The sequence below is a fragment of the Colobus angolensis genome, unplaced genomic scaffold, assembly GCF_000951035.1.
Source record: "Colobus angolensis palliatus isolate OR3802 unplaced genomic scaffold, Cang.pa_1.0 Scaffold72, whole genome shotgun sequence".
Taxonomy (NCBI): domain Eukaryota; kingdom Metazoa; phylum Chordata; class Mammalia; order Primates; family Cercopithecidae; genus Colobus; species Colobus angolensis.
Window position 1 is genome coordinate 5881725 of NW_012120932.1, and position 25079 is coordinate 5906803.

The following is a 25079-nucleotide window of genomic DNA, read 5'->3' on the forward strand; positions in this document are numbered from 1 at the left end:
ATACATAGCTGACCTTTCAAGAAGTATGTGAAATACTCGTAGACCAAAAATAAGGAAGGAACTGAAAACTAGTTTATTAAGATTGCACTTATACCGCTCCTTTCCTGGACACATTTGTCTGGCTCAGTTACAAAAACGTCTGAATTTTAACAGGCTTGTGGGAGCAGAAGACATGGTCTTAAGCCCCCACAACGTCCCACATTGAAATGGAGCCTCTCATTTGAAATCAGAAAGCTTGGAAGGTGAGCTAGAAGAAAAAAGTCTGGACAGCAGAAAAGGAGGAGAATGAAGAAGGATTTGTCTGTCTTGGCATGGGACTTTTGAAGGGGTATTGTTAATTCCATCTGAAATTTTGAAACCACAGCTATGTCCTCAAATTTAGGATTTGAATGTGTACAATCTGCATTACCTAGGAAACCCCAAGCCAAGATAGTAGCATAATGTAGTGCCCGGTTAATTGCATCTAGGTTGCTAGAAAGAAGCACACACATCCTTTCTAGAGGGAAATGTTAAAACAAGGACTCCTCAGAATTTCTGGAGATAAAGTCCCATCTAACAATTCACAACCCTAAAGCTGCAAAACATACACAGAAACAAGCCATCATGAACAAGGGCCAGGAGAGAAAACAAACAACAGAAATAGAGCCCTAGAAATTTTAGCTAATCAAAGTAATCGATAGAAGGGGGTTTATAAAGGGTGGTTAAAATACATGTTGATATTTTTAAAAACTGAACTGAAAACTTAAGAAAGGAAACAGAAGGCCTTGTTAAAACAGATTTTTTAAAAAGAACCAGAACTTCTTAAAATAAAATTGATTATTGAGATGGAAAACTCAATGGCAACTTAAAGAGCAAATTCAACATACCCTACTAGAGCGTTTGTGAACTGAAAGATCTAAATTAAACAATCCAAAATGCAGGACAAAAAGGCCAAGCAGAAAACATAAGAGAAAGGTCGAAAGAAATGGAGGCTAGGAGGCAAAAAATGAAAGAGTTGGGGTAGCTCAAAATATTAATATTATATAAAACAAGCTTTAATGCAAAAAGCTTTAGGGACATATAAATTAACTACATAATGATAAATGACTTTTTTTTTTTTTTTTTGGAAATGGGGTCTTGCTCTGTTGCCCACGCTGGAGTGCAGTGGTGCAATCTCAGCTTACTGCACCCTCCCCTGCCTCAGCCTCCCGAGTAGCTGGTACTACAGGCACACGCTGCCACACCCAGCTAATTTTTTTGTATTTTTAGTAGAGATGGGGTTTCACCATTTTGCCCAGGCTGGTCTCGAACTCCTAAGCTCAGGCAATCCACCCGCCTTGGCCTCCCAAAGTGCTAGGATCATAGGCATGAGCCACCATGCCCAGACTTTTTTTTTTTTTTTTTTTTAAACCAAGGAGGTAAAAATGTTCTCCACCTAGAAATCAGTATTGAAGAATATTTTTAAGGATGATATATTCTGAAATGTAAAAACACATTTCTAAATAACTTATGAGCCAGAGAAAAAATCATGATTGCCGAGACCAGCTCGGTTGGGGAGACCCTAATCCAGCAGTGCTAGAGAAATTAAAGACACACTCAGAAATACAGAGATCTGAAGTGAGAAATCAGAGGTCTCACAGCCTTCAGAGCTGAGAGCCTCGAACAGAGATTTACCCGCGTCTTTATTAACAGCAAGCCAGTCATTAGCTTGCTGTAGGTATTATAACTAAGATAGCTTAGTTTCTATAGACATTAAATTAACTAAAAGTATCCCTTATGGGAAATGAAGGGATGGGCCGAATTAAAGGAATAGGTTGGGCTAGTTAACTGCAGCAGGAGCATGTCCTTAAGGCACAGATCGCTCATGCTATTGTTTGTGGCTTAAGAATGTCTTTAAGCGGTTTTCTGCCCTGGGCAGGCCAGGTGTTCCTTGCCCTCATTCCGGTAAACCCACAACCTTCCAGCGTGGGTGTTATGGCCATCATGAACATGTCACAGTGCTGCAGAGATTTTGTTTATGGCCAGTTATGGGGCCAGTTTATGGCCAGATTTTGGGGGGCCTGTTCCCAACAATGATGAAGACTAGAAAGTAAATATGCAACAGACCCCAAAAATGGAATGTGTTTAGATGGTTTCAGCTGGTCCTAACATGACAAAACCCACATTTTCTTGTAATATTCCATGTGAGATTACCAAAGGAAGTCATTAACACAGATGTTACTATCCTAATTCCTCACCTGCATGTAGAATATAAAAGGATTGGGAATGGGAGATTAGAGGAAGAGAAGATGTTTTTAACACAGCTATTGCAGTGCCACATCTCTCCTCCAGATAAACGAAAGGGGCTTCAGAGGGATCACCTGGAAATTTTGGTATGCATTCCCTAGAATTTGTGGGATATGGTGAACTATTTGACTCAAACTTTAGATATCTGAAGGGGAGGTACTGTGGATGGGTAACTGCTCTGAAGTTTAATAGGAAAGATTCACACTTTTGGGGCCACTTCGCTCCCAGAGTTTACTGTTAGGAAAGGATGCACATTTCCTCTGGTGTAAATGTAGGTCATAGGTAAGTGAAAGCCAGCAGAAGTATCGAGATGACCCCAGGAGGAGCTCTGAACAGCCGGATGTCTAATGGTAAAGTAGTGACTTTGAAGAACACAGAAAAGCACCCAAGAGAGAAAGACACCCAAGGAGAACCTCTGCAATCCCAAGGCAGTGCTGGTAAAATAAGACTTTTCCTGTTCCTTTTTCTTTTTTCTTTTTTCTTTTTTTTTAGACAGAGTCTGCTCTGTCACCCAGGCTGGAGTGCAGTGGCGCCATCTCTGCTCGCTGCAACCTCTGGCTTCCAGGTTCGAGCAATTCTCCTGCTACAGCCTTACGAGCATCTGGAACCACAGGCGAACATCTGGCTAAGTTTTGTATTTTTAGTGGAGACGGGGTTTCACCATGTTGGCCAGGCTGGTCTCAAACTCCTGACCTCAAGTAATCTGCCTGCCTTGGCCTCCCAAAGTGCTGGGATTACAGGAGTGAGCCACCTCGCCTGGCCCTCGTTCCTTATTTTAATCTCTTTTTCCAAGTCAACCCTAAAGAAGTTGGAAGCAGCTTAGAAAGTAGGAGAGGAAGGTGAGGCATAAATCATATAAAAGAAGCAATCACCCCCACATTTTCCCCTGCCAACCACTTGCCTGTACCAAGTGTGAGCTCTGAAAGGGGAAGTCTTTAAGGTTGAACAAGTGTTGAAGTCTTAATTTCTTTTTCATTATATGGACTTTACCAAACTGACTTTTTGTTTGTCTCTTTTTAGTGGCTAGAAGTGACCCCAAGATTTTTTTATTATCAAGAGAGACTAGAAGAATCATGAGACTTTTCCTGGTTGCCTTTCAAGAATATGAAGAAAAAAATGGTTCTCAAAGTGGGTTTGAATGAGTATTGTTCAAATAAATGAACTTATATTCATATTTCATCCCCTGAGTCCTGCTGTTTCAACATCCATTAGAACTGAATAATAATACTACATATCAAAGTTTGTGGGACATTGCTAAAGTGTAAAAAATGCTTATATTGAAAAAGAAGAAAAGCTGAAAATTAATTGTTTTTCCAACTTTAAAAAAGGACAACAAACTAATCCTAAAGAAACTAGAATAAAAGGAAAAAATAAAAAACAGAAGTTAAAGAGTAATTAAAAAAACACGATAGAGATGATCAACAAAGCCAAAAGTTGATTCTTTGAAAAAGATTAATGAAGTAGGCAAACCACTGGTGAAATGAATCAAGAAAAGTAGAGAAAAAACTCAAACATTAGGAAAGAAAAATAGGGCAATGTTAAAGAGAATTCAAATGTTAGAAAAATATGGGAGTATACTAAAAATGATTTCATGCCAAAGTGTTTAAATGTATACTGCCTTAAAAAATATATTAAAAAGGGGCCAGACACTGTGGCTCACGCCTGTAATACCAGCACTTTGAGAGGCTGAGGTGGACGGATCACAAGGTCAAAAAATCAAGACCATCCTGGCTAACACGGTGAAACCCTGTCTCTACTAAAAATACAAAACATTAGCTGGGCATGGTGGCACGTGCCTGTAGTCCCAGCTACTCAGGAGGCTGAGGCAGGAGAATCGCTTGAACCCACGAGGCAGAGATTGCAGTGAGCCGAGATGGCGCCACTGGACTCCAGCCTGGGTAACAGAGGACTCCTGTTCAGTCTGGGTGTAACTTGCTCAGTCTGGGTGACAGAGCAAGACTCCACCAAAAAAAAAAAAAAAAAATCAAAAAGGAAAAGAAGCACTGAAGAAATCTATAACCATTGGAGAAGCTTGAGTCAGTAGTTGATAATGTCCCTCCGAGAAAAGACCAGATATAAGTGACTTACAGGAAAGTTGTGCCAGATGTCGAAGGGAATAGATAAATATCACAGAAACTCTTCCAGAGAATACAAGAAAAGGAACACTCCCCCCAACTTATTTTATAAACTTGGTTTAAATCTTGATAGCAAAATTTAATAAGGACACCATGACACATGAAATCATAAGCAAATTTTACTTACAGTTATATGCAAAAATTCTAAACAAAATACTGGACAACTGAATCTAATTTTGAATAATACTAGCAAGAATAATAATAATAATAGTAATGCATCATGACCAAGTTGGGTTTATCTCAGGAATGCAAATATAGTTTAAAAGTGGAAAATCTAGTAGTAACATTTACCACTCTAAGAAATAAAGAAGAAAAATTATGTCATCTCAGCGAACCAAAAAATTTTCTAAAATCCAACCAAATATTAGCAAAAAAGCAATAAAGGGCTGGGCATGGTGGCTCACGCCTGTAAGCCGAGCACTTCGGGAGGCCGAGGCCGGTGGATCACGAGGTTAGGAGATCGAGACCATCCTGGCTAACACGGTGAAACCCTGTCTCTACTAAAAATAAAAAAAATTAGCCGGACGTAGTGGAGGGCGCCTGTAGTCCCAGCTACTTGGGAGGCTGAGGCAGGAGAATGGTGTGAACCCGGGAGGTGGAGCTTGCAGTGAGCCAAGATTGTGCCACTGCACTCCAGTCTGCGCAACAGCGAGACTCCATCTCAAAAAAAAATAAAATAAAATAAAGGAAAATTCCTTAACTTATTAAGTTAAGAAATAAAGACACTCTTTATTAGAGTATCTATTTGAAACTTGCAACAAGCATGATCGTTAATGATGAAATGTTAGATGAAATGTTAGAAATGATGAAATGTTAATGACAATAGATTAAAACCATAAACACAATGATGTCTGTTATCACTACTTCTACTCATCGTTGATCTTAACCATTTCAATAATAAAAGATACTATATGTAAATTATAGATATTGAGAAGGAAGACTCAAAACTGCTACTATTCACAAACAATATTATTCACATAAAAAGCAAGAGAATATGCAAATCTTTAGAGTAAGAGAATTCAACATAGTTTTAGGATACAAGTGCAATTTATAAAAATCAACTATTTCTATAGCTACACAAGTTAGAAAGTGTAATTTTTAAAATGTATTTTTACAGTAGCAACCAATAATATATAAGAATAGCTAATAATTATCTAAAAATGTATGCAAGTTCCTTATAGAGGCAATAATAAAACCATATTGTAAACTTACATGAAAGGAGAGATATACCATGTTCTTGGTATAAAAAAATAATAAAGATACCAATTTTTCCAAAATCATTCATAGTGCAATTCCTTGCCAAATTACTGGCAGGTTTTTTTCCCCTGGACCTTGACAAGAGGATTGTAAAATTTATATGCAAGTGTGAAGTGCCAAGAATGATCAAGGCAATTTTGATAAAACATCAAAAAGGAAAAGAGGAATAAATGGTGATGGAACTTTTTTTTCACAGAGGAAGGAAATAGGGTTGAACTTCTTATCCTATACACAAAGTTAAATTCAAAGTAAATTAAAAGCAAAATGTGAAATGCAAAACTTTTAGAAAACTTTAAAATTAGAAAAAATGTAAAAACCAATCCAACAAGTTATTTTTATACATTCAAATTTTCCAGTCATCCCACACAGCTGTCAAATATCAAATGAGTGGTAAAGTACTAGAATGATAAAAGAAGTGGTATAGTTATGCCACTTGTAGGACTGCTTATAAAGCAGCTGCCTTCCTAGACATGCTTTTATCCTAACTCTTTAAATGAATAGGATTGTATTATATTGTTTACATGTCAAAATTTGCATGTCAATGATGCATATATGGTTATGTTCAGAGCATTCCTTTTGGCATTCTTTTGTTTTTTAATGTAAGATTTTAATTTAATGACAAATGCAAAAAATATAAACATGAAACATATGAGATTTATGTTACATATGATTAACTTATTATAAAAATAATCAGCATAAAACACTAGCATGTCCGTATAAGAACATGCTACTCAGCTTTGTTAGCTTTAAATAAACAAAGGTAGGATGTTTAAAATGTAAATGTAAATCAATAGATTAACATTGCTTTAATAAATACAACAAACGCAGACTTAATTACAATAAAATTTAAAATGCTAAAACTAATTCTTGAAAGTTAAATTACGAATTGAATAAGATTTCACATAAAATATTGACAAATATTACTCGGACTTAATCCTTATCATCCTTCCCTCATACGTATCCAAAACTGGTGTAGCATAGAGAGCTGGCTGATGTAAGTTCCACAGAAAGACTTTTTCCCATCTAGAAAAATACAAAAATGTATTTTTCCAAAAAATAAGCTCCAAAAATCAATTACATATTCATAATAGAATCTACCTCCTCCATCCCGTAAAGATTCTAAAGTAATATGAATTACATTTGAAGGACATCAAGATAATCCCCCCAAAATGTAGATTTACAATATTGTGTAAATCTGCATGGAAACATTACATATTTGAATCATATGTAAAATCATAGGGTGAAAAATTTTTTCTATTCTTACCATGGACTTCCCTAGTGGTCTTCAGATTACATGACCTATAGGGTCCATTTCAAGTCTAAAATTCTTTGTGATTTCTGCTGAAGATCACTTTTCTCTCTGTTATTTTAGAATGCATCACCTCATCTTTGGCAACTTTCCTTGAATTGAATTCTGATTGTTTAAATTCTTCAAGCAAGGCAGACTTTTTCAAAAGAGAAGCTATATAGACATGGCTTAAATTTTTTAAGTTCAAATTTTAAACCATGTCTATATACTTTGTAAAGATGATTGCCAAAGTTTTACTTTTCAAAAATGTTCCCAAAGTAATTGACAGCTTAGGTACCACAAAACAAGGGTAAAGAGAATTCTATGGCCATGACAAGATATGCAGACTTGAATAGTTGATTCTGAATGCAAATATAATATTTTACTTAATTCATAAGGATCATTTTTATCACATTGCCCTAAATTGGAATGCAATGGCATGATCTGGGAATTGACAGTGTTTGGTTAAAAAGAAATTAACTTGAGGAATTAATTAAGACAGGGAAACATAAAAAGCATGTAAAAGGTAAGTGAGTTTATTTTTAAACTGGATACTATTTTTTTAAATATAAAGCAACTCTTTCAGGGGAACTGCTCCCTCCAATTTATGCATAGATTATTTGACAGACTGGTTGAAATATCCCACACCACTTTTGCACAGTGGAAATGCAAAACCCAAAGAATTCATATTTTCAAGATTGTTAACACCTTCTCAAATTTCTATAATTCATTCAATTTCTGTAGAAAAACATGAGTTTTATTTTTCTTACTATTAATTATTTATATAGCTAGCTCAGTTTCACAAATAGGTTCTCAATATCTAAAACCCTGCAATAATTTCACTGTTGAAACCATTTTCTTAAATTTTTTATACATTTCCTAGTGTTGTCACAATAAGGCCTCGTATGACTGTGAACTGTCCTTGGGTTTTTTATATTCACAACCAGAAGAGGATCTCTTTTCTTTTTCTATCAACCTTTTTAATACTTTTTTTTTTTTTGAGACGGAGTCTTGCTCTGTGTGAAGTGCAATTGCGCGGGCGCTATCTTGGCTTATTGCAACTTCCACCTCCTGGGTTCAAGCGATTCTCCTGCCTCAGCCTCCCGAGTAGCTGGGACTACAGGTGCCCACCAGCACGCCCGGCTAATTTTTTGTTATTTTTAGTAGAGACGGGGGTGTCACCGTGTTAGCCAGGATGGTCTCAATCTCCTGAACTCGTCATCCGCCGGCCTCGGCCTCCCAAAGTGCTGGGATTACAGGCGTGAGCCACCATGCTGGCCCTATTACTTTTCTTAAAGAAAGATTATGTCAGTTTCTAAGTCTGTGGCACCCTGAAAATTTACATGCCTGTTAAAGGTGGACATTTGTACTATATTTTTAGATGATAGTTAAGAAAAGTAGATGATGGGGGGAGTTCACACATGGTCGAATATTATTAGAAAATAATAATTCCACTAAGCAAAATAAGCCTAAGACCATAACAAAGATGAATTAAACAAAGAAAGTCCCCATTCTGTCTTCCACTTTTGTTTGTGTTTTAACTTAGCATTCATTGATAAAAGAGGATATTCCTGAAGGAAAAAAGTTAAAATTACCACTCTTTTCTGCTTTTAAGTATTTTACTTATTATATAGTGGTACATATCACTAGTCTAAAGGAGTAAAGTACAAATTTCTTGTCATCTATATTATTCCTTCAAAAACGTGGTTTCTCCAAGTTGGTCACAGTTTAGTAGGGAAGAAAGGGTTGTAAATCAAGTACAAGTACAGAGTGATACTATACTATATAAATACATACTGACATATTTTTGACCAAGACTAGTATCTTTCAGATTTCAGATATGAGTGTATAAGCCAATGGTAATTTGCATGGTTCTTTTCCTAACTATGTATTTTTAAATATTTCTTATAACCTGTAGACCATCTACTGAAACTAACTCAGTTTAGTGTTAAATTCTATTAAATGTCTTTTTCTTATTTGTCTGCTGTAAAAAATCCCTATTTATTGAGACAAATTACAAAAGAAATAATATATTTTAGAAAATCTTAGAAAAGTTGCCAGTCATCTGGGTGACTATTCAGTTATTCATTCATTCAACAAATATTTATTTAGTACATCTACCATATACTAAGAACACTGCTAGGCACTGAAGATACAGCTATGAAACAGAAAAACATAGTTCCTACCCTCATAAAACCCAAAGTCAAATCAATGCGTCCGAAAATTTTGGCTAAAACATGGAGAGTACACAAATTCTTATATAGTTAAATAATGCAGCTATTATTGGAATCATTTTCATACTTAGACACATTATCTAGTAAAATTTAAGAATATCAAAGGCAAATTTCTAAAAGCTTTCAGAAAGAAACAGATCACTTACAAATGAACAGGTAACATATTCATATTAGACACTTCAAAAACTTCTGCAAAAAGACAACCGAGTTGGCCGGGTGCAGTGGCTCATGCCTGTAATCCCACCACTTTGGGAGGATGAGGTGGGTGGATCACGAATTCAGGAATTCGAGACCAGCCTGGCCAACATGGTGAAAGCCTACCTCTACTAAATATACAAAAATTAGCTGGGCATGGTTGCATGCGCCTGTAATCCCAGCACTTTGGGAGGCCGAGGTGGGCAGATCACAAAGTCAGGAGTTAAGAGACCAGCCTGGCCAACATGGTGAAAGCCCACCTCTACTAAATATACAAAAATTAGCTTGGCATGGTGGCATGCGTCTGTAATCCCAGCACTTTGGGAGGCTGAGGTGGGCAGATCACGAAGTCAGGAGTTCAAGAGCAGCGGTAAAAGCCCACCTCTACTAAATATGCAAAAATTAGCTGGGCATGGTGGCATGTGCCTGTAATCCCAGCTACTAAGGAGGCTGAGGCAGGAGAATCGTTTGACCCCGGGAGGTGGAAGTTGCAGTGAGCTGAGACTGTGCCACTGCACTCCAGCCTGGGTGACAGAGTGAGACTCTGTCTCACAAAACAAAACAAAACACTGAGTTGTAGTTCTTTGGGTTTTGTTTTGAGACAGAGTCTCGCTCTCTCACCAGGCTAGAGTGCAGTGGTGCAATCAGTTCACTGCAACCTCCGCCTCCCGGGGTCAAGCTATTCTCCTGCCTCAGCCTCCCAAGTAGCTGGGACTACAGGTGTGCACCACCAATCACAGCTAATTTTTGTGTTTTTTGTAGAAATGAGGTTTTACCATGTTGGCGCGGATTGTCTTGATCTCTTGACCTCGTGATCCGCCTGCCTTGGCCTCCCAAAGTGCTGGGATTACAGGTGTTAGCTACCGTGCCCAGCCTGAGTTATACTTTTTTAGTATTGCAGAAAAAAATCTTTGAAGCTAGAATCTTGCACTCATCTAGATTGGCATTTAAATATGAAAAATGCAATGGAAATAATCTCAGCCATATAAAACCTCAGAAAGGTTGCCACAAAAAGACCCTCTTGAAAATCTTGGCTACAATAATAGTAGTAGACTTTAATACCACACTCTCAATGGCGAGTATTACAAGTAGAGAGAAAATAAATAAATAAATAAATAACACAAGCAACACTGTAGACAATTAGACTAACAGATATATAGAGAATACTATGCCCAACAACAGCAGAATATATATATTTTCTCAACTGCACAGGGAACATTCTCCAGGGTAGACCATGTGTTAGGTCACAAAACAAGCCTGAATAAATTTAAAAATATTGAAATCATACTGTGTATCTTTCCCAATCAAAATGGAATGAAACTAGAAATCAGCAGAAGAAAAAAAATTCACAAGTATGTGAAAAGTAAACAACACACTCTTAAACAACTAAAGGGTCAAAGAATAAATCACAAGGGAAATTAGAAAATATCTTGAGACAAATGAAAATAAAAACACAACATACTAAAACTTACAGGATGCAGTAAACGTAGTGTGAAGAAGGGAAGTTAGAGCTGTAAATGCTTATATTAAAAAAGAAGAAAGGTCTCAAATCAGTGCTCTAACTTTCTACCTTATGGAACTAGAAAAACAAGTACAAACTAAATCCAAGCCTAGCAAAGGGGGAAGAAAAATACAAAACAAAGATTAGAATAGAGATGGAGAATAGAAAAATAATATAGAAATCAACAAAACTGAGAGTTGGCTATTTTAAAAGCTCAAGAAATTTGACAAACTTTTAGCTAGATTGACTAAAAAGAGAGAGATGACTCAAGTAATTGAAATAAAAATTAAAAAGTGCTGATTTTATAGAAATAAAAAGAATTATGACAGTATCATGAACAATTGTACACCAACCAATTAGATAACCTAGATGAAACTGACAAATTCCTAGAAACACACAACCTAACAAAACTAAATTATAAAGAAATATAAAAATCTGAGTAGACCTTTTAATGAGTAAGGCAATTGAATTAATAATCAAAAACCTTCTAACAAAGAAAAGCCTTGGAGCAGGTGTCTTTACTGATGAATTCTACCAAACATTCAAAGAAAGATTAATGCCAATCCTTCTCAAACTCTTCCATAAAAAATGAAGAAGAGTGAGCTGTTCTTATCTAAGTCTGTAAGTCCAGCATTACGTGATATGAAAGCCAGAGAAACATGCTACCAGAAAAGAAAACTAAATATCGCTTAAGATTATTGAGGCAAAATACTCAACAAAATACTAGCAAGCCAAATTCGACAGTATATTAAAAGGATTACACACCATGACCAGGTGGGATTTATTACTGGAATACAAGGATGGTTCAATACACGAAAATCAATCAGTGTAATACACCACATTAACAAGTAAAGGAAATAAAAACACACAATCATCTCAATTGATACAGAGAAAGCATTTGACATAGTTAAATACCCTTTCATGATTTAGAAAAAAAAAAACCTCAACAAACTAGGACTGGAAGGAAATTACCACAACATAATAAAAGCCATGTATGAACAACATGCAGCTCAGGCATCATACTCAATGGTGAAAGACTGAAAGCTTTTCCACTAAGATCAGGAATAAGGCAAGGATGCTGTTTTGCCACTTCTATTTAATATAGTACTAGAATTCATAGTCAGTGCAGTTAGGTAAGAAAGAAAAATTAAAGGCATCACAATTGGAAAAGAAGGAGTAACATTGTCTCTGTTCACAGATGATATCATTTTATATGTAGGAAACCCTAGAGATTCTACAAAACAAATCTGTTAGAGCTAATAAACTAATTTGGAAAAGTTGCAAAATCACAAAATTGACATGCAAAAATCATTGCTTTTCTATACATTAGCAATGAATAATCCAAAAAGGAAATTAAGAAAATATTTCAACTTACAGTAGCGTCTCCTTCAGCCACAAACAATAACAAAAACCACTTAGGAATTAATACAACTAAGGAGGTGAAAGAAAGACTTGTACACTAAAAACTACAAAATATTGCTGAAAAATATTAAAGAAGACACAAATAAATGGCAAACAAAACCTGTGTTCATGAATTGGAAGACTTGATATTGTTAAGATGTCACTGCTACCCAAAGCATTCTACAGATTCAGTGCAATCCCTGTTGATATTCCAATGCTTTTTTGTAGAAATAAAAAATCCATTCTAAAATTCATACAGAGTATCAAGAGACTGCATATAGCCAGCTCAATCTTGTAAGATTACAAAGTTGAAGGTCATACACTTTCTTATTTCAAAGCTACAGTAATCAAAATAGTGTGATACTGAAAGACAGACATAGAGCAATGTTGCTATTGTGAATAGCAACATTATCACAATAGCCAAAAGTGGAAGCAACTCAAGTGTCCATTGATAGATGAATGCAGAAACAAAATATGGTATATACATCCAATGAAATATTATTCAGCCTTTAAAAAGAATGAAATTCTGATACATACTACAACATGGATGAAACTTTAAGACATTATATTAAGTGAAATAAGCCCCAGTCAAAAAGGACAACTTAGGGATAACTTACTAGAAGAATAAATCAGAATATAAAACTCAAAGCAGCAGAAATCATTTTTGTTTATTTGGAAGAACACAAGAGGAACTACGAAGAGAAATAAGAAGCCACATAGTAAAAGGAAGTATAAAATGAAAAAATAAATCCTGATATAGCAGTAATTATAGTAAATGGCACTCATATTGGATTATAAAACAAAGTGCTAAGTGTAAGAATAAGACATTCTTACACTTTAAAACAAAAAGACATAGAGAGGTAGAAATTAAAAGCACTAAAAACATATGCAAAAGAAATATAAACAATAAAAAAGGCCAGAGTACCAATCTTGATCTTAAATCTATCAAAAGACTTCAAGCCAAAAATATCTTCTAAAGGCAAAGAACAGTATTATACATAGATATTATAGCAGGTCAAGAAGGTAAAACAAATCAGGAAGTTCAGCAAAGTTGCTGGATACAAGATCAGTTTTAAAAAGTCAATAACATTTCTCTGCAGCAGTAAAGACCATCTAGAAAACATAATTAGGAAATAAGCTGCTATACACAGCAATAAAAACAACTATAACATGTCAGTAAACTTTTGAAAGAATGTGAAAGTCCTCCATGGTTAAAGTTTTAAAAACCTATTACAAGATGTGAAGTTCTAAATAAATGAAGAAATAGTTTATCTTTACAGATAAGATCATCTAACATTCTAAAAGCATCCACGCCCCCAACCGACAAATGATGCATCAGTCTATAGCATGCCAATTGAAATTGTAGCCAGATGTTTTTAAGGACTTTACCTATTTTAAAATGTATATTGAAGAATGAAGATCCACAAATAGTTAAATCAGTTTTGAAAAATAAGACTAAAGGGCAGGAATTTGTTCTACCAAACTCAAGATTAAAACAAAGCTATAGTAATTTTTTAAAAAACACAAACAATAGTATGGCACTGGTGTAAAAACGTAAATGAAGAAATGGAACAGAACGGAGATCTCGGATGGAAGTCTTAGATACCATAAACATGATACCACAAATCCTTGGGGAAAGAAAAAACCTGTTTATGATAATGGGAAAATAAGTTTACCATATTGAGGAAAAACAGATTTATGTCTCATACCATATACATATATATATATATATATATGCATATAGAGGGGTGTGTGTTTATATGTGTGTGAAAATATATATGTATATATGTGTATACATACTAAACATCTAAATATGAATGGCAAAACTATAAAGCTACAGAAGAAACTGTAGGTTAACTTTATGACCCTGGTATGGGAAAGAACTCTTAAGCAAGATACCAAAAGCAGAAACAAAACGTAAGGAATTGTTAATTTCACTTCATCAGAATTGTTCAGTGAAGGACCCCACAGCCAAACTGAAACCAATGTGCTAAGTAGTATTTAAACTGATAAGAACAGATACCACACTTGATCTTAGCCAAAAGGCCGAGAAGCTATGTGCTAACTGGTATTTAGGATGTACAAGAAAACATATGCAAATCATTCAATAATAAAGAGGAAAACTAATTGAAAAATAGACAAAGAATATATGTAGGCAATTTGCAGAAGCGGAAACCTAAATGGCTCAAGGATATATGAAGAATGCTCAAATGTATTGAAAATCAGATAAGAGTGATTTAAACAAATTCAAAAACTACAACTAGATATCCATGAGATAAACAAACATTAGAAAATCAGGTAAGGCCAAGTATTTGCAAGGATGTGGGAAAACAATAACCTATGTGAACTACTAGTAAGAGTAGACTGGTCCGGCTAGTCAAATTCAGTACTTAGTCAATTTCAACGTGCATACACCTTATTAACCAGCCAGCCCTTACCTGGGTATATATATTGTAAAGAAGTTTTCACACATAGGAGTCATGTATTATGTAGTCATTGAAGTGCTGTTTGTGGCTTCCAGTGATTAGGGTAAATCTTGGTGTTCGCTCCTGGAGGAAGGGGTGAGTGAAATGTGCAGACTGCGTAATACTGAGTATTTTTTGGCAGCTTGAAGTAACAAACCAAGTGTCAACAGAGCAATATGAATAGATCTTTAAAACAGTGCTTTGGGAGGCCAAGGCAGGTAGATCACCTGAGGTCAGGAGTTTGAGACCAGCCTGGCCAACATGGTGAAACATCTCTACTAAAAATACGAAAATTAGCCAGGCGTGGTGGTGGGCGCCTATAATCCCAGCTACTCGGGAGGTTGAGGCAGGAAAATCGCTTGAACCCGGGAGGTGGAGGTTGCAGTGAGCCGAGATCATGCCATTGCACTCCAGCCTGGGCAACAAGAGCAAAACCCCATCTCAATAAAACAAAACAAAACAAACAAACAAACAAACAAACAAAAACCCACAGCGCTGAGCGAAAAAATAAGAAGTAGAACAAAGTCTAATAAGATACAGTGGACTATATTATTATATTTTCAAGAGTGTGTATACACATATGTTAGACTTCAAACTCGTTAGAGCGGTTGCCTCTGGATAGAGGGGGGAATGGGAGAGGGAATGGTAACAGAGAATGAGATGAAAAAGGAATCAATATCTAAATTAAGTATTTTGCTTCAACTGTAATGATTGGGTGATACGAACTGAGAAATAAGATTAGTTCAACTCTCCGGCACTGAGGTCAATTGAAAACATTGATAAGATATAATATCTGTATTTGATGAATGTGCAGTGTAAATGAGGAAGATGACACAAGATTTACTTTATAGTAAAAACATGCTGAGTAATGTAAGTCAAGTAAATGTAGGTGTGATCAGAGATTAGTGTAATCAGAAGGCATTCTGGAAGAGATAAGCTTTTAGCTGGCATTAAAGAATAGTTGTATTTAGATGTATCAGTTAGATAAAATATTATTCTACACAAAGTAAACTTTGAGAAAAGTCAGAAAATGGAAAAAGTTCCTGTCAAGTGTGAAAAACCAGTGATTAAGTTTTGCTGAAGTATTTGCTGCCTGAAGGGGATTAGTGAGAGAAAAGGTTCCTGGAAGATTTTAAAGGTGAGGCTAGAGAGTCCAATTATTCCAAGGCAGTAGAGATCCACTGAAGACTTTATAGCAGGAGAGTGACATCCCAAGGACACAGGGGTCATTGCTGATGCTCCCAAAGTACCTGCTGATCTGAGCTGCCAGGGCCATTTGAGGAGTAGCAATGACTTCAGGGACTCCTCCTTCTAGAGTTCTCACATTTCCCTGCACTTCCATTTGACTGAAGAATAAAGGACTTAGAAAATTGGAGTCCTAAGAAACAGTGAAAATAAGTCTGGGAAAATCCCTGGAGCCTAAAATTAAGATCTACGTGTTCTTGGTTTCTTGTTGCTCTCTGGCAACTTCGTTAAGTTTCTGTTCCTCTTTCCACTCCAACATATTGCAGCCCTTTGATGCCTTTAGATTTGCAAGTTCAACACCTTTTTTGGACTTTTTTTGTATGAAGACCCAGTTTTGAGCTAGGCTGACATTGGACAAGCCGGAAGGCCAGCAGTTGCTGCATCAGGTCAGTGCAGGGAAGTAGGTATTAAAGACCTGAGCCAGAGCCCGGGGTGCCAGGGCTGGGAAGAAGGTTGGTCTGGCAATCTCAGAATGGCATGGTATTGATAGGTGAGAGCAAACACTCATGATCATGGGGTCTAGCTTGAAGTAGCCAGGTTGTCGTGACCTACAGACTTAGTCTCATTGTTCTTTAAACTTAGTTCGAAAATTTAGAAAGCAACAGAATGAAAAAAGTTCCCCTTAGTTATCTTGCCTTCCGTTGTCACTCAGGTGAGAATCTGAATGCAACTGGACTATCTTTTCCTCCTTGCCCAGTTCCTACACGTAAAACATTCCTTTACCAGAAACAGCCCTTACGTCTTTGATGTCAGTCGTTTAATTCTCTGGAAACTGACCTCTCTTTCCCCATATCCTTCTTGCCTAACTTGTAGTTCCTGGAGTTTGTCTCTCCCTAAATCTGAAATTCTGGCAGCCAATAGGGGACTCAGCCTCACTCCAGTCCCCAGAATCAAACCAGGTATTAATAGGAGGGATTAAGTTGCTGTGACTCAACACTTAGGTACTCTGGCAGCAAAGATGCTTGATGTTGTCCAGCCCTGATCTTGGGCCCCAGTTTTAACAACAGGCGTCTATCTTGCTCCTAATGTGCTCTTTACACAGCTGCAAAAGCCCCTGCCTTGGCAACATTCCTGGTGGTAACAAGATCCCTCTGGGGAATGGCTCAGCCTTGGTCTTCCACTCCTCCTCCCCCCATCACTTCTGCTGCCCCTCATATACTGAAGCCTTGCCCTTGAACACTGTCTTCATGATATTTACACGTTGTACTCAGTATGGTGATTGGGCCACAGACAATTAGTAAGGACATGAACTATGTTCATCATTCCTCGGGGAAGAGGGAGGGCGGGGGTGGGTCCATTAAAAGGGTGTCATTCATTGCTGATGTCCCAGAAACTGCAAACTGCCTATTTGAGTTTAGGAAACACCTATTATTCTACCTTGATTGTATCTAAAAATGGGGTGAGAAGGAAAGTGGTTTAGTGAACTCCACCCTCAGGAATAAATGCAGAGGGCAACACCTCAGCAAAGCGTAGTGGTCTGCAAGGTATATTTCAGACATCTACCATTCCCCGTCCTAGGAATGTACCTCCACCCTGCCCTTGGAACAGGAAAGCAGTCCTTGTATTCAAGCCAAATTGATATTAGGAGCTCCACACATGATCTTATCAGGGACACTACAGTCTGTACTCTCTTTCTTTGCTGCCTTTCAGGGAACAAACACCAGACCTAGAACACCGATGACTGACTATTCAGGAAAGGTATGGAAGAGTGGGCACAAGGTGGGACCCTGACTATTTGCTGGAGTCACCACCAGCTGGGACCCAGTTCTGCTGACTGTTGTAGTCCTGTTGTAACAAGTGCTTTCATGTTTGCTACAATAAATAAATTTCAATGTGTTTAACCAGTAATGATAACCGCTTTGCTTTTTGGCAAATCCTAAAGAGATAAAACTAATTCGTATAATTGAGCGGGGAGAGAAAAAGTCACACACACAAGTCTCATCCTCCTAGATCCATTTACCGTCTTAAAAGGGACAAGGAACAGATAACCCGATAATTGTGGAAGGATTCTATAACCTTACTCACTTCTACCAGACTGGCTACTTCATTATCCTATTTCTTTTCAGAGATCTGGAATAAGATCCTTAAATTTTTTAGGTTTCTGTGCTTATCTACAGATGTAGAAGAAATTGCAAAATGAGGGAGATTATGCAGTGGTATGAAACAAAATCTGAAGGGATAGAAAGGATGGTTGAGTTGCTGGAGAGGAACGAAAGCTGAGTTCCTGGGGCCTGCTTTGAAGATGAAAGGAAGGCACCAGGAGATAAACTGGGCCAGAGATAGGTCTTGTGGGGCTTTGCAGTTAAAAAACCTGCAGATGTTTTTTGGATGGGATTAAATATCAGAAAGGCAGATAAGCCACAAACCCAAATTAGGTTCCAGTTAATTTATTTTCTCAGATACAATACTCAGTACAATCCTTGACATTTTGTTTCACATGCAAGCTTTTTCCTATCATTCTTTCAATAAACATTTACTAAATGTCTATTCTGCAGCAGGCACAGCTGCAGGTAAGTTAGCCAGAAATCAATTGATTGAAAACCAGTCCTCTATAAGTCAACTTAGCAAAGCATCAATTTGCCTAAAAACAATTTGCTAAGTTTACCCAATTTATCACAAGTATATTTTTAAGGACTATTCTTCTTGAATATTCTTCTTAAATGTAGTATTCATGGGAATATATTTAGGACTATTCAAGTTGTAGCAAGTGAAGATGTAGGTGGTCCAGTGTTTTTCAGACATTTTTCCTAGTCTAGTTTATTTTTTACTAAGTATCAGTTAAGGGCTTGTCTCTAGGTTTGTTGTATTTGCTGTTCCTTCAGTCTGGACTGCCCTTCCCCAGGTGTTTTCATGTTTACTTTCCAAATTGCCTGTCATTTTGTCAGACATGTCACTGGATCCAGCTAAAAGGTGAATTTTGAAAACACTAAAAGGTTTCCCTAAAGCAAATATTGTACAGAAATAGTCAAATCAGTCACAAATGAAAATTCAGCTTTCATTTTATCTTAAGAAGAATTTAAAGGACCAACTTATCAATGGTAATCAATTTGTAATTAGTTTAATTTACAATCACTCTGAAACCCTCAAACATCACTTTTTCAGATATTTATAGCTTGGATTAATTAAAAAATTCACACTTGTCTAGAGACTATTCTACTTCATGTTACTCACTGCACATTCTAGAATTAGCATACAGATTTCCCTCATACTTAGTTGATACGCTAAAGAATTTAGTTATTTTTATAAATTGCATGAATTTCTAGGTTTTTCTAAAATATCTTATTACCCTAGAAGTAGATAACCAGCTGTTTAAAGTTTCAGACTATAACTGCCTTTCAGTACAAAAGAATATATTTAATTAAAAATCTCCAAAGAGATAATCCTAAGGAAAAAAAGACAGCATATTGGCAGGAAAAGAGTAATTTTGAGTGTAGTACACCACATTCTAAATGAAAAATTTTGGATGACTTACAAGAATCCAGAGAGATTGAATCTGAATGGTGTGATTCAGCTGGTAAATATGTGCTATGCATTTACTAAGAAGTCATAAAGTACAGGAGACAGGTCTCACTTAGAGGCACTTATATTTTATAAAACCAGAAAGACTTAAGTTTATTGAATAAGATCAAGTCTTATTTACATGCAATGATATAAAAGCCAACATAAGTGGCAGTAACTAGGATCAAATCTTTAAGATGCAACTAAAGGACTCAACTTTTATGAGAAATACACAGGAGATGACCCAGCTATAGGACACTGTGAAGAAATAAACATATTTGAGATATGATAACAAAACAACGGTCCTGGATGCTTTAAAAATTCAATGCCAGAGAAAAGATGTGTTGGGGCATGAGGGTGCTGCTGAGAACACTGTTGCATTAAAAGAGATTAAAAGAAATACAGAAACAAAATGCAATATAGAAATCTGCATTTAAAACAAAACCCAGCCATTCAACACATTGCTTAAATATATATCTGAGGAACAAATGAGAAAATTTGTACATGATCTGGGTATAAGATAATATTGTAATAATTGCTAATTTTCTTGGATGTGTTAATAGTATTGTGATCATGTAGTGGAATGCCCTATTTTTAGGAGATGACCCAGAAATATTTATGGGAGAATATCGTGAAGTCTGTTGCTTATTTGGAAATAGGTTAAGCAAACAACATACACACACAAGTGCACACATCTGCTTATCTGGCAAAATGTTAACAATTGTTGAATCTAAATGGTAGGTGTCTAAGTGATATGAGTGTTCATTGTATTTTTCTTCTGAATTTTCTATATGTTAGAAAATGTTCATAATTAAACATTGGAAAAAATAAAAATTATTAAAGTTTTTGTAGTAAAAGACAGGTCCTTTTAGAATTTTGAAAAAAGGATCTTAAGGAATTATCTTCATTAAAGATACAGAGCTAAACTTAAGGATAAGACAACAAAAAAGAATGCCATTCGCCTATACCTAAATAAAATGCCAGGCAAATGATGGTAATTATTCTTAACACATAGGCAATTGACCTTACAATACTGATTATCTGTGTTTCTAACTATCCTGCATCCTCTCAGGGTAAATAAGGATGTTAATAGCTTACAGCACCATACCACGGTAAGCTCATAGAGGTCAGTATATTATAAATTATTGTCAACGTTATAGGCATCCAACCTTTACACAGATGTCAGAAAGGAGACAGATGAAATTCTGACTTAGTATAAAATCTAACAATCTTTGTAAGCAGAATGGTTAAATAAATATTTTTCCGTTTAGCTAACATAGCACATGAATCAGTTGAATTTACCTGAGTAAGTGTGGAACTCACTGAGATTGTGTCTTGGCATCGCTGGAATATTGCAGTAAGTGCAAAATGCTTCCCAAAGGACGCTGCTTTTTTACAGCCCAGGCTGGAGAAACCAACTTAGCAGCAAATTGGTCTACCTGTTAAACAAGAAAATGAAACATGGAGCAGAAGAAATGTCTGTCAGTGTTATAGACTAGAGCTCCTGTAACAGCCAACCCCGTCTCAAGGTCCTAGATGATCCCAGTGGGCTTCCAAACCCACCGTGGGTGATGTGCAGAGTGCCTCAGGGCAGTTAGGACCAGAAGACCTGGCATGCATGGCAGTGTAACAGGAAGGAGTTTAGCTTTCTATTTACCTTCAACTGAATCCACCTTGCATGCAAAAGCCCACTTTTCAGTCAGCTGCATTCAGAGATCTGATGCTGAATAACAGCTTCTTAGAAGGAATGTTCTTATTTTTTTTGAAAATCTGAAACACAAGAAAAGTATTATTCTTGGGCACCAAATGAAGACCTGGTAAAAATCCTTAATGCCACAGAAAGTCATCATCTTCTGACATTATGAGAGGTAGAACTTGGAGGCAGCAAACACTCTGCAATAGTACATCAACATTCTGATCTCTTTGCGAGAAAGTTTCCCATTATAGACTTGGCTAATTGTTATACTCTGGGTGAAGACCACCTGGAGGGAAATGTCTACACAGCAACTCATTTCTTCTGCTAGAACATGTCCAAAGTAGAAGCCGGTTAGTCATAGCGAGATTGCTGTCACCGGTGAACATGCCAACTGAGTCATACAGGGAATATCTAAAATGGACTGTTCAGAAATTGAAAATGTTGCTTCTCTTGATTAGTAGCGCGGGAAGGGGAGAAATAGGTATTCCTTGATTAATGGGCAAACACACCCTTTCCCAGAGACTCAGACAGTTGGAGAAACTCATGAATGAGTAAGTCAGAGAGGAAAAAAAACAGTGCCGATATAAACTAGAACCGTTATTTTCTCCTTGTTTCCATGAAGAGTGCCTTTTTGTTTGCAGATCCTCACTACTGCAGCAACCCAGAGAACAGAGGAAATTATGCCAATAACTAAAGCAAAACCTGAAGATTTCTTAAAAGTACCTAATTGTGGTTTTAAAAAATTCTCCATTTCGATTTGCTGGAAGTTGAGACCCAGGTCTTTTGCAAGACGGTGAAGTGAAAGAAATTTCTAACAACCTTCCCTGGACCAAACCATCGTCTCCAATTTCTGTCCCTTCCTGTCTTTTCACTTCTGGTCATGCCTCCTTGGTGTACATTCAGGCTCATGATTCTCGGATTCTCCACAGAACATGCCTCTTCCCCCGAGGGCGTGCTAAATCGCTTGATACTCTGGCCAGTAAACAATGTGAAACCCTCCATGTGTATTTCATGGCAAAGTGGCTTATGGACAATTGGAATTTCAGTTTAAAAAATAAAGCATATTTTTCAAGCGAATTCTATTTTGTGATGTGGCTGTTGATTTCATTTTAAAATTAGAGGTGGGAACCAGGCTGAAAGACAAGCGAGGGAAAGACTGTGCCGTGCAGCAAAGTGCACAAAACTTCAGTGCATACGGCTTGGTGAATTTTTGGATACAAATCCACCTGTGTAACCACCATCTGGAGCAAAATAATGAACATTTAAAGCACCCCAGAAGATTCTATCATGCTTCTTCCTAACCCTAACCTCCTTCCGCCTAAAGGTAATCATGATCCTGATTTCCATCACCAGGGATTCATTTCACCTGTTCTTAAACTTTATGTGAATGGAACAATACAATATGTACTCTCTTGTGTCTTTTATGTGTGTGAGATACACTCATGCTGTTACATGCAGCTGTGGTTTGTTCTTTTTCATTGCTGTGGAGTATTCCATTATATGCAAATGCTTCCATTTCCATTTTGTTGCTTTGGTTGTTACAAAATATGTCATTTCATGGACATGTGCACTTTAAAAAAAATAGACTTTATAAGCCGGGCACGGTGGCTCACGCCTGTAATTCCAACACTTTGGGAGGCCGAGGCGGGCAGAACGTGAGGTCAGGAGATCCAGACCATCCTGGCTAACCCGGTGAAACCCCGTCTCTACTAAAAATACAAAAAATTAGTTGGGCGTGGTAGTAGGTGCCTGTAGTCCCAGTTACTTGGGAGGCTGAGGCAGGAGAATGGCATGAACCCGGAAGGCAGAGGTTGCAGTGAGCCGAGATTGCACCACAGTACTCTAGCCTGGGCAACAGAGCAAGACTCTGTTTAAAAAAAAAAAATAGACTTTATAGAGCAGTTATAGGTTCACAGCAAAATTAATCAGAAAGTACAGAGTTTCTGTCAACTCCCTGGCTCCACAAACATACAGCCTCGGCCGCTATCAACATCTCCCTACAGAGTGCTACATTTGTTACGATCGATAAACCTTTATTGACACATTGTTTTCACCCAAATTGACCCCTTCCATTATGAAATGCCCCTCCAAAATCCCTAACAACTCCCGTGCTCTGAACTCTTCTCTTTCTGAAGTTAATATCATTATTCCTGCTTTCTTTCTATTAGTGTGGGCACAGTACATCTTTCTCCATCCATTTACTTTTAATATATGTGTCTTTATATTTAACATGGGTTTCTTGTAGAGAACATATAGCTGGGTCTTGTTTTTTGATGTACCCTGACAAGCTGTCTTCTAGTTGATATATTTAATCATTGACATTTAAAGTAATTATTGATATAGTTAGATTAATATCTACCATATTTATTACAGTTTTCTATCAGTTGCCTTTGTTTTTTGTTTTTATTTTTGAATTCCATTCCTTTTCTGCTTTTGGAGGTCATAATTGATAATTTTAGATCATTCCATTTTCTCTCCTTTCTTAAGATACTTTTTTTGTTGCTGATTTTAGTAGTTGCCTTAGAGTTTGCAATATACATTTACAACTAATCTAAGTCACCTTTCAAATAACGCTATATCCCTTCATAGGTAGTGCACGTACTTTACAACAAAAATATCTTGTTCTTCCCTCCTGTCCCTGGTATCATTGTTGTCATTCATTTCACTTATCCATAAGCACATACACACACACGTTGTGTTCATATACGTATATGTAAGCACGCATAATCAAATGCATTGTTGCTACTATTATTTTCAAGAAACTGTTTTCTGTTAGATCAATTAAGAATAAGAAAAATCAATGTTTAAAATTTTCCTTCACTTACTCCTTCTCCAATACTCTTCTTTCTACAGATCCCAGTTTCTGACCTGTAGCGTGGTCCCTCTCTCTGAAGAACCTCCTGTAATATTTCTTGCGAGGCAAGTCTGCTGGCAATAAATTCACTCAATTTTTGTTTGTCTGAGAAAGTCTGTATTTCTTCTTCACTTGTGAAGAATACTTTTGCAGAGTAGAGAGCTCTAGGTGGGTGACTATTTTCTCTCAACACATCAAATATTTCACTCTGTCTCTTCTTGCTTGCATAGTTTCTGAGGAGATTATGACATAATTCTTATCCTTGTTCCTCTGTAGATAAGGTGTTTTTCTCCTCTGTCTTCTTTCACATTTTTTTCTTTATCTTTCATTTTCTGCAGTTTGAATATGATATATCTAAGGTGTGGTGTTTTGGGCATTAATCCTGCTCGGTGTTCTCTGAGCTTTCTGGATCTCTGCCTTGGTATCTGACATTAATTTAGGGAAATTCTCAGTCATTATTGCCACCACTATTTCTTCTGTTCCTTTCTCTCTTTCTTGTTTCCATTATGCTAATGTTACACAGAGTTCCTAGATATTCTGGGGTTTTGTTGTTTGTTTTTGTCGTTTTCCTATGACTTCTCAATTTTGGAAGTTTCTACTGACAAATCCTCAAGACAAGAAATTCTTTCGTCATCTATCCAGGATGACGGGCTCATGAGTCATGAGTCATGAGTCCATCAAAAGTATTCGTTTCTGTTGCAGTGTTTCTGATGATTTGTAGTATTTTTATTCTTCTCTAGAACTCCTATCTTTCTGCTTACATTACACATCGATTCTTGCATGTTACTGAGTTTTTTCATTGGAGCCCTTAGCGTATTTATCACAGTTGTTTTGAATTTCCAGTCTGATAATTCTAACATTCCTGCCATACCTGAATTGATTTGGATGCTTATTCTGTCTCTTCAAAGTGTAATTCTTGCCTTTTAGTATGCCTTGTAATTTTCTGTTGAAAGCCAGACCCACCAAAGCTCCTGGATTCTCATGTGCATAGACCCTTAGGAGCCCAGCCAGGTCTCTTGACAGGTCTGAGTGTGGCCATGTCTCA

At 36.9% G+C, this 25079-nt stretch overlaps 1 protein-coding gene and 1 long non-coding RNA gene across 2 annotated transcripts in view; one reads left to right on the plus strand and one right to left on the minus strand.

Annotated features, from left to right (window-relative positions):
• The window catches only part of ERCC6L2 (excision repair cross-complementation group 6-like 2), a 240699-nt gene that overhangs the window by 140795 nt on the left and 74825 nt on the right, over positions 1–25079 (minus strand). The gene's annotated exons all lie outside the window — the stretch shown is intronic.
• The window catches only part of LOC105501519, a 64212-nt gene that overhangs the window by 4399 nt on the left and 34734 nt on the right, over positions 1–25079 (plus strand). The window contains exon 2 of the long non-coding RNA XR_001000207.1: positions 24034–24099. This is a non-coding gene — a long non-coding RNA (uncharacterized LOC105501519). The remainder of the gene's footprint in view (positions 1–24033; positions 24100–25079) is intronic.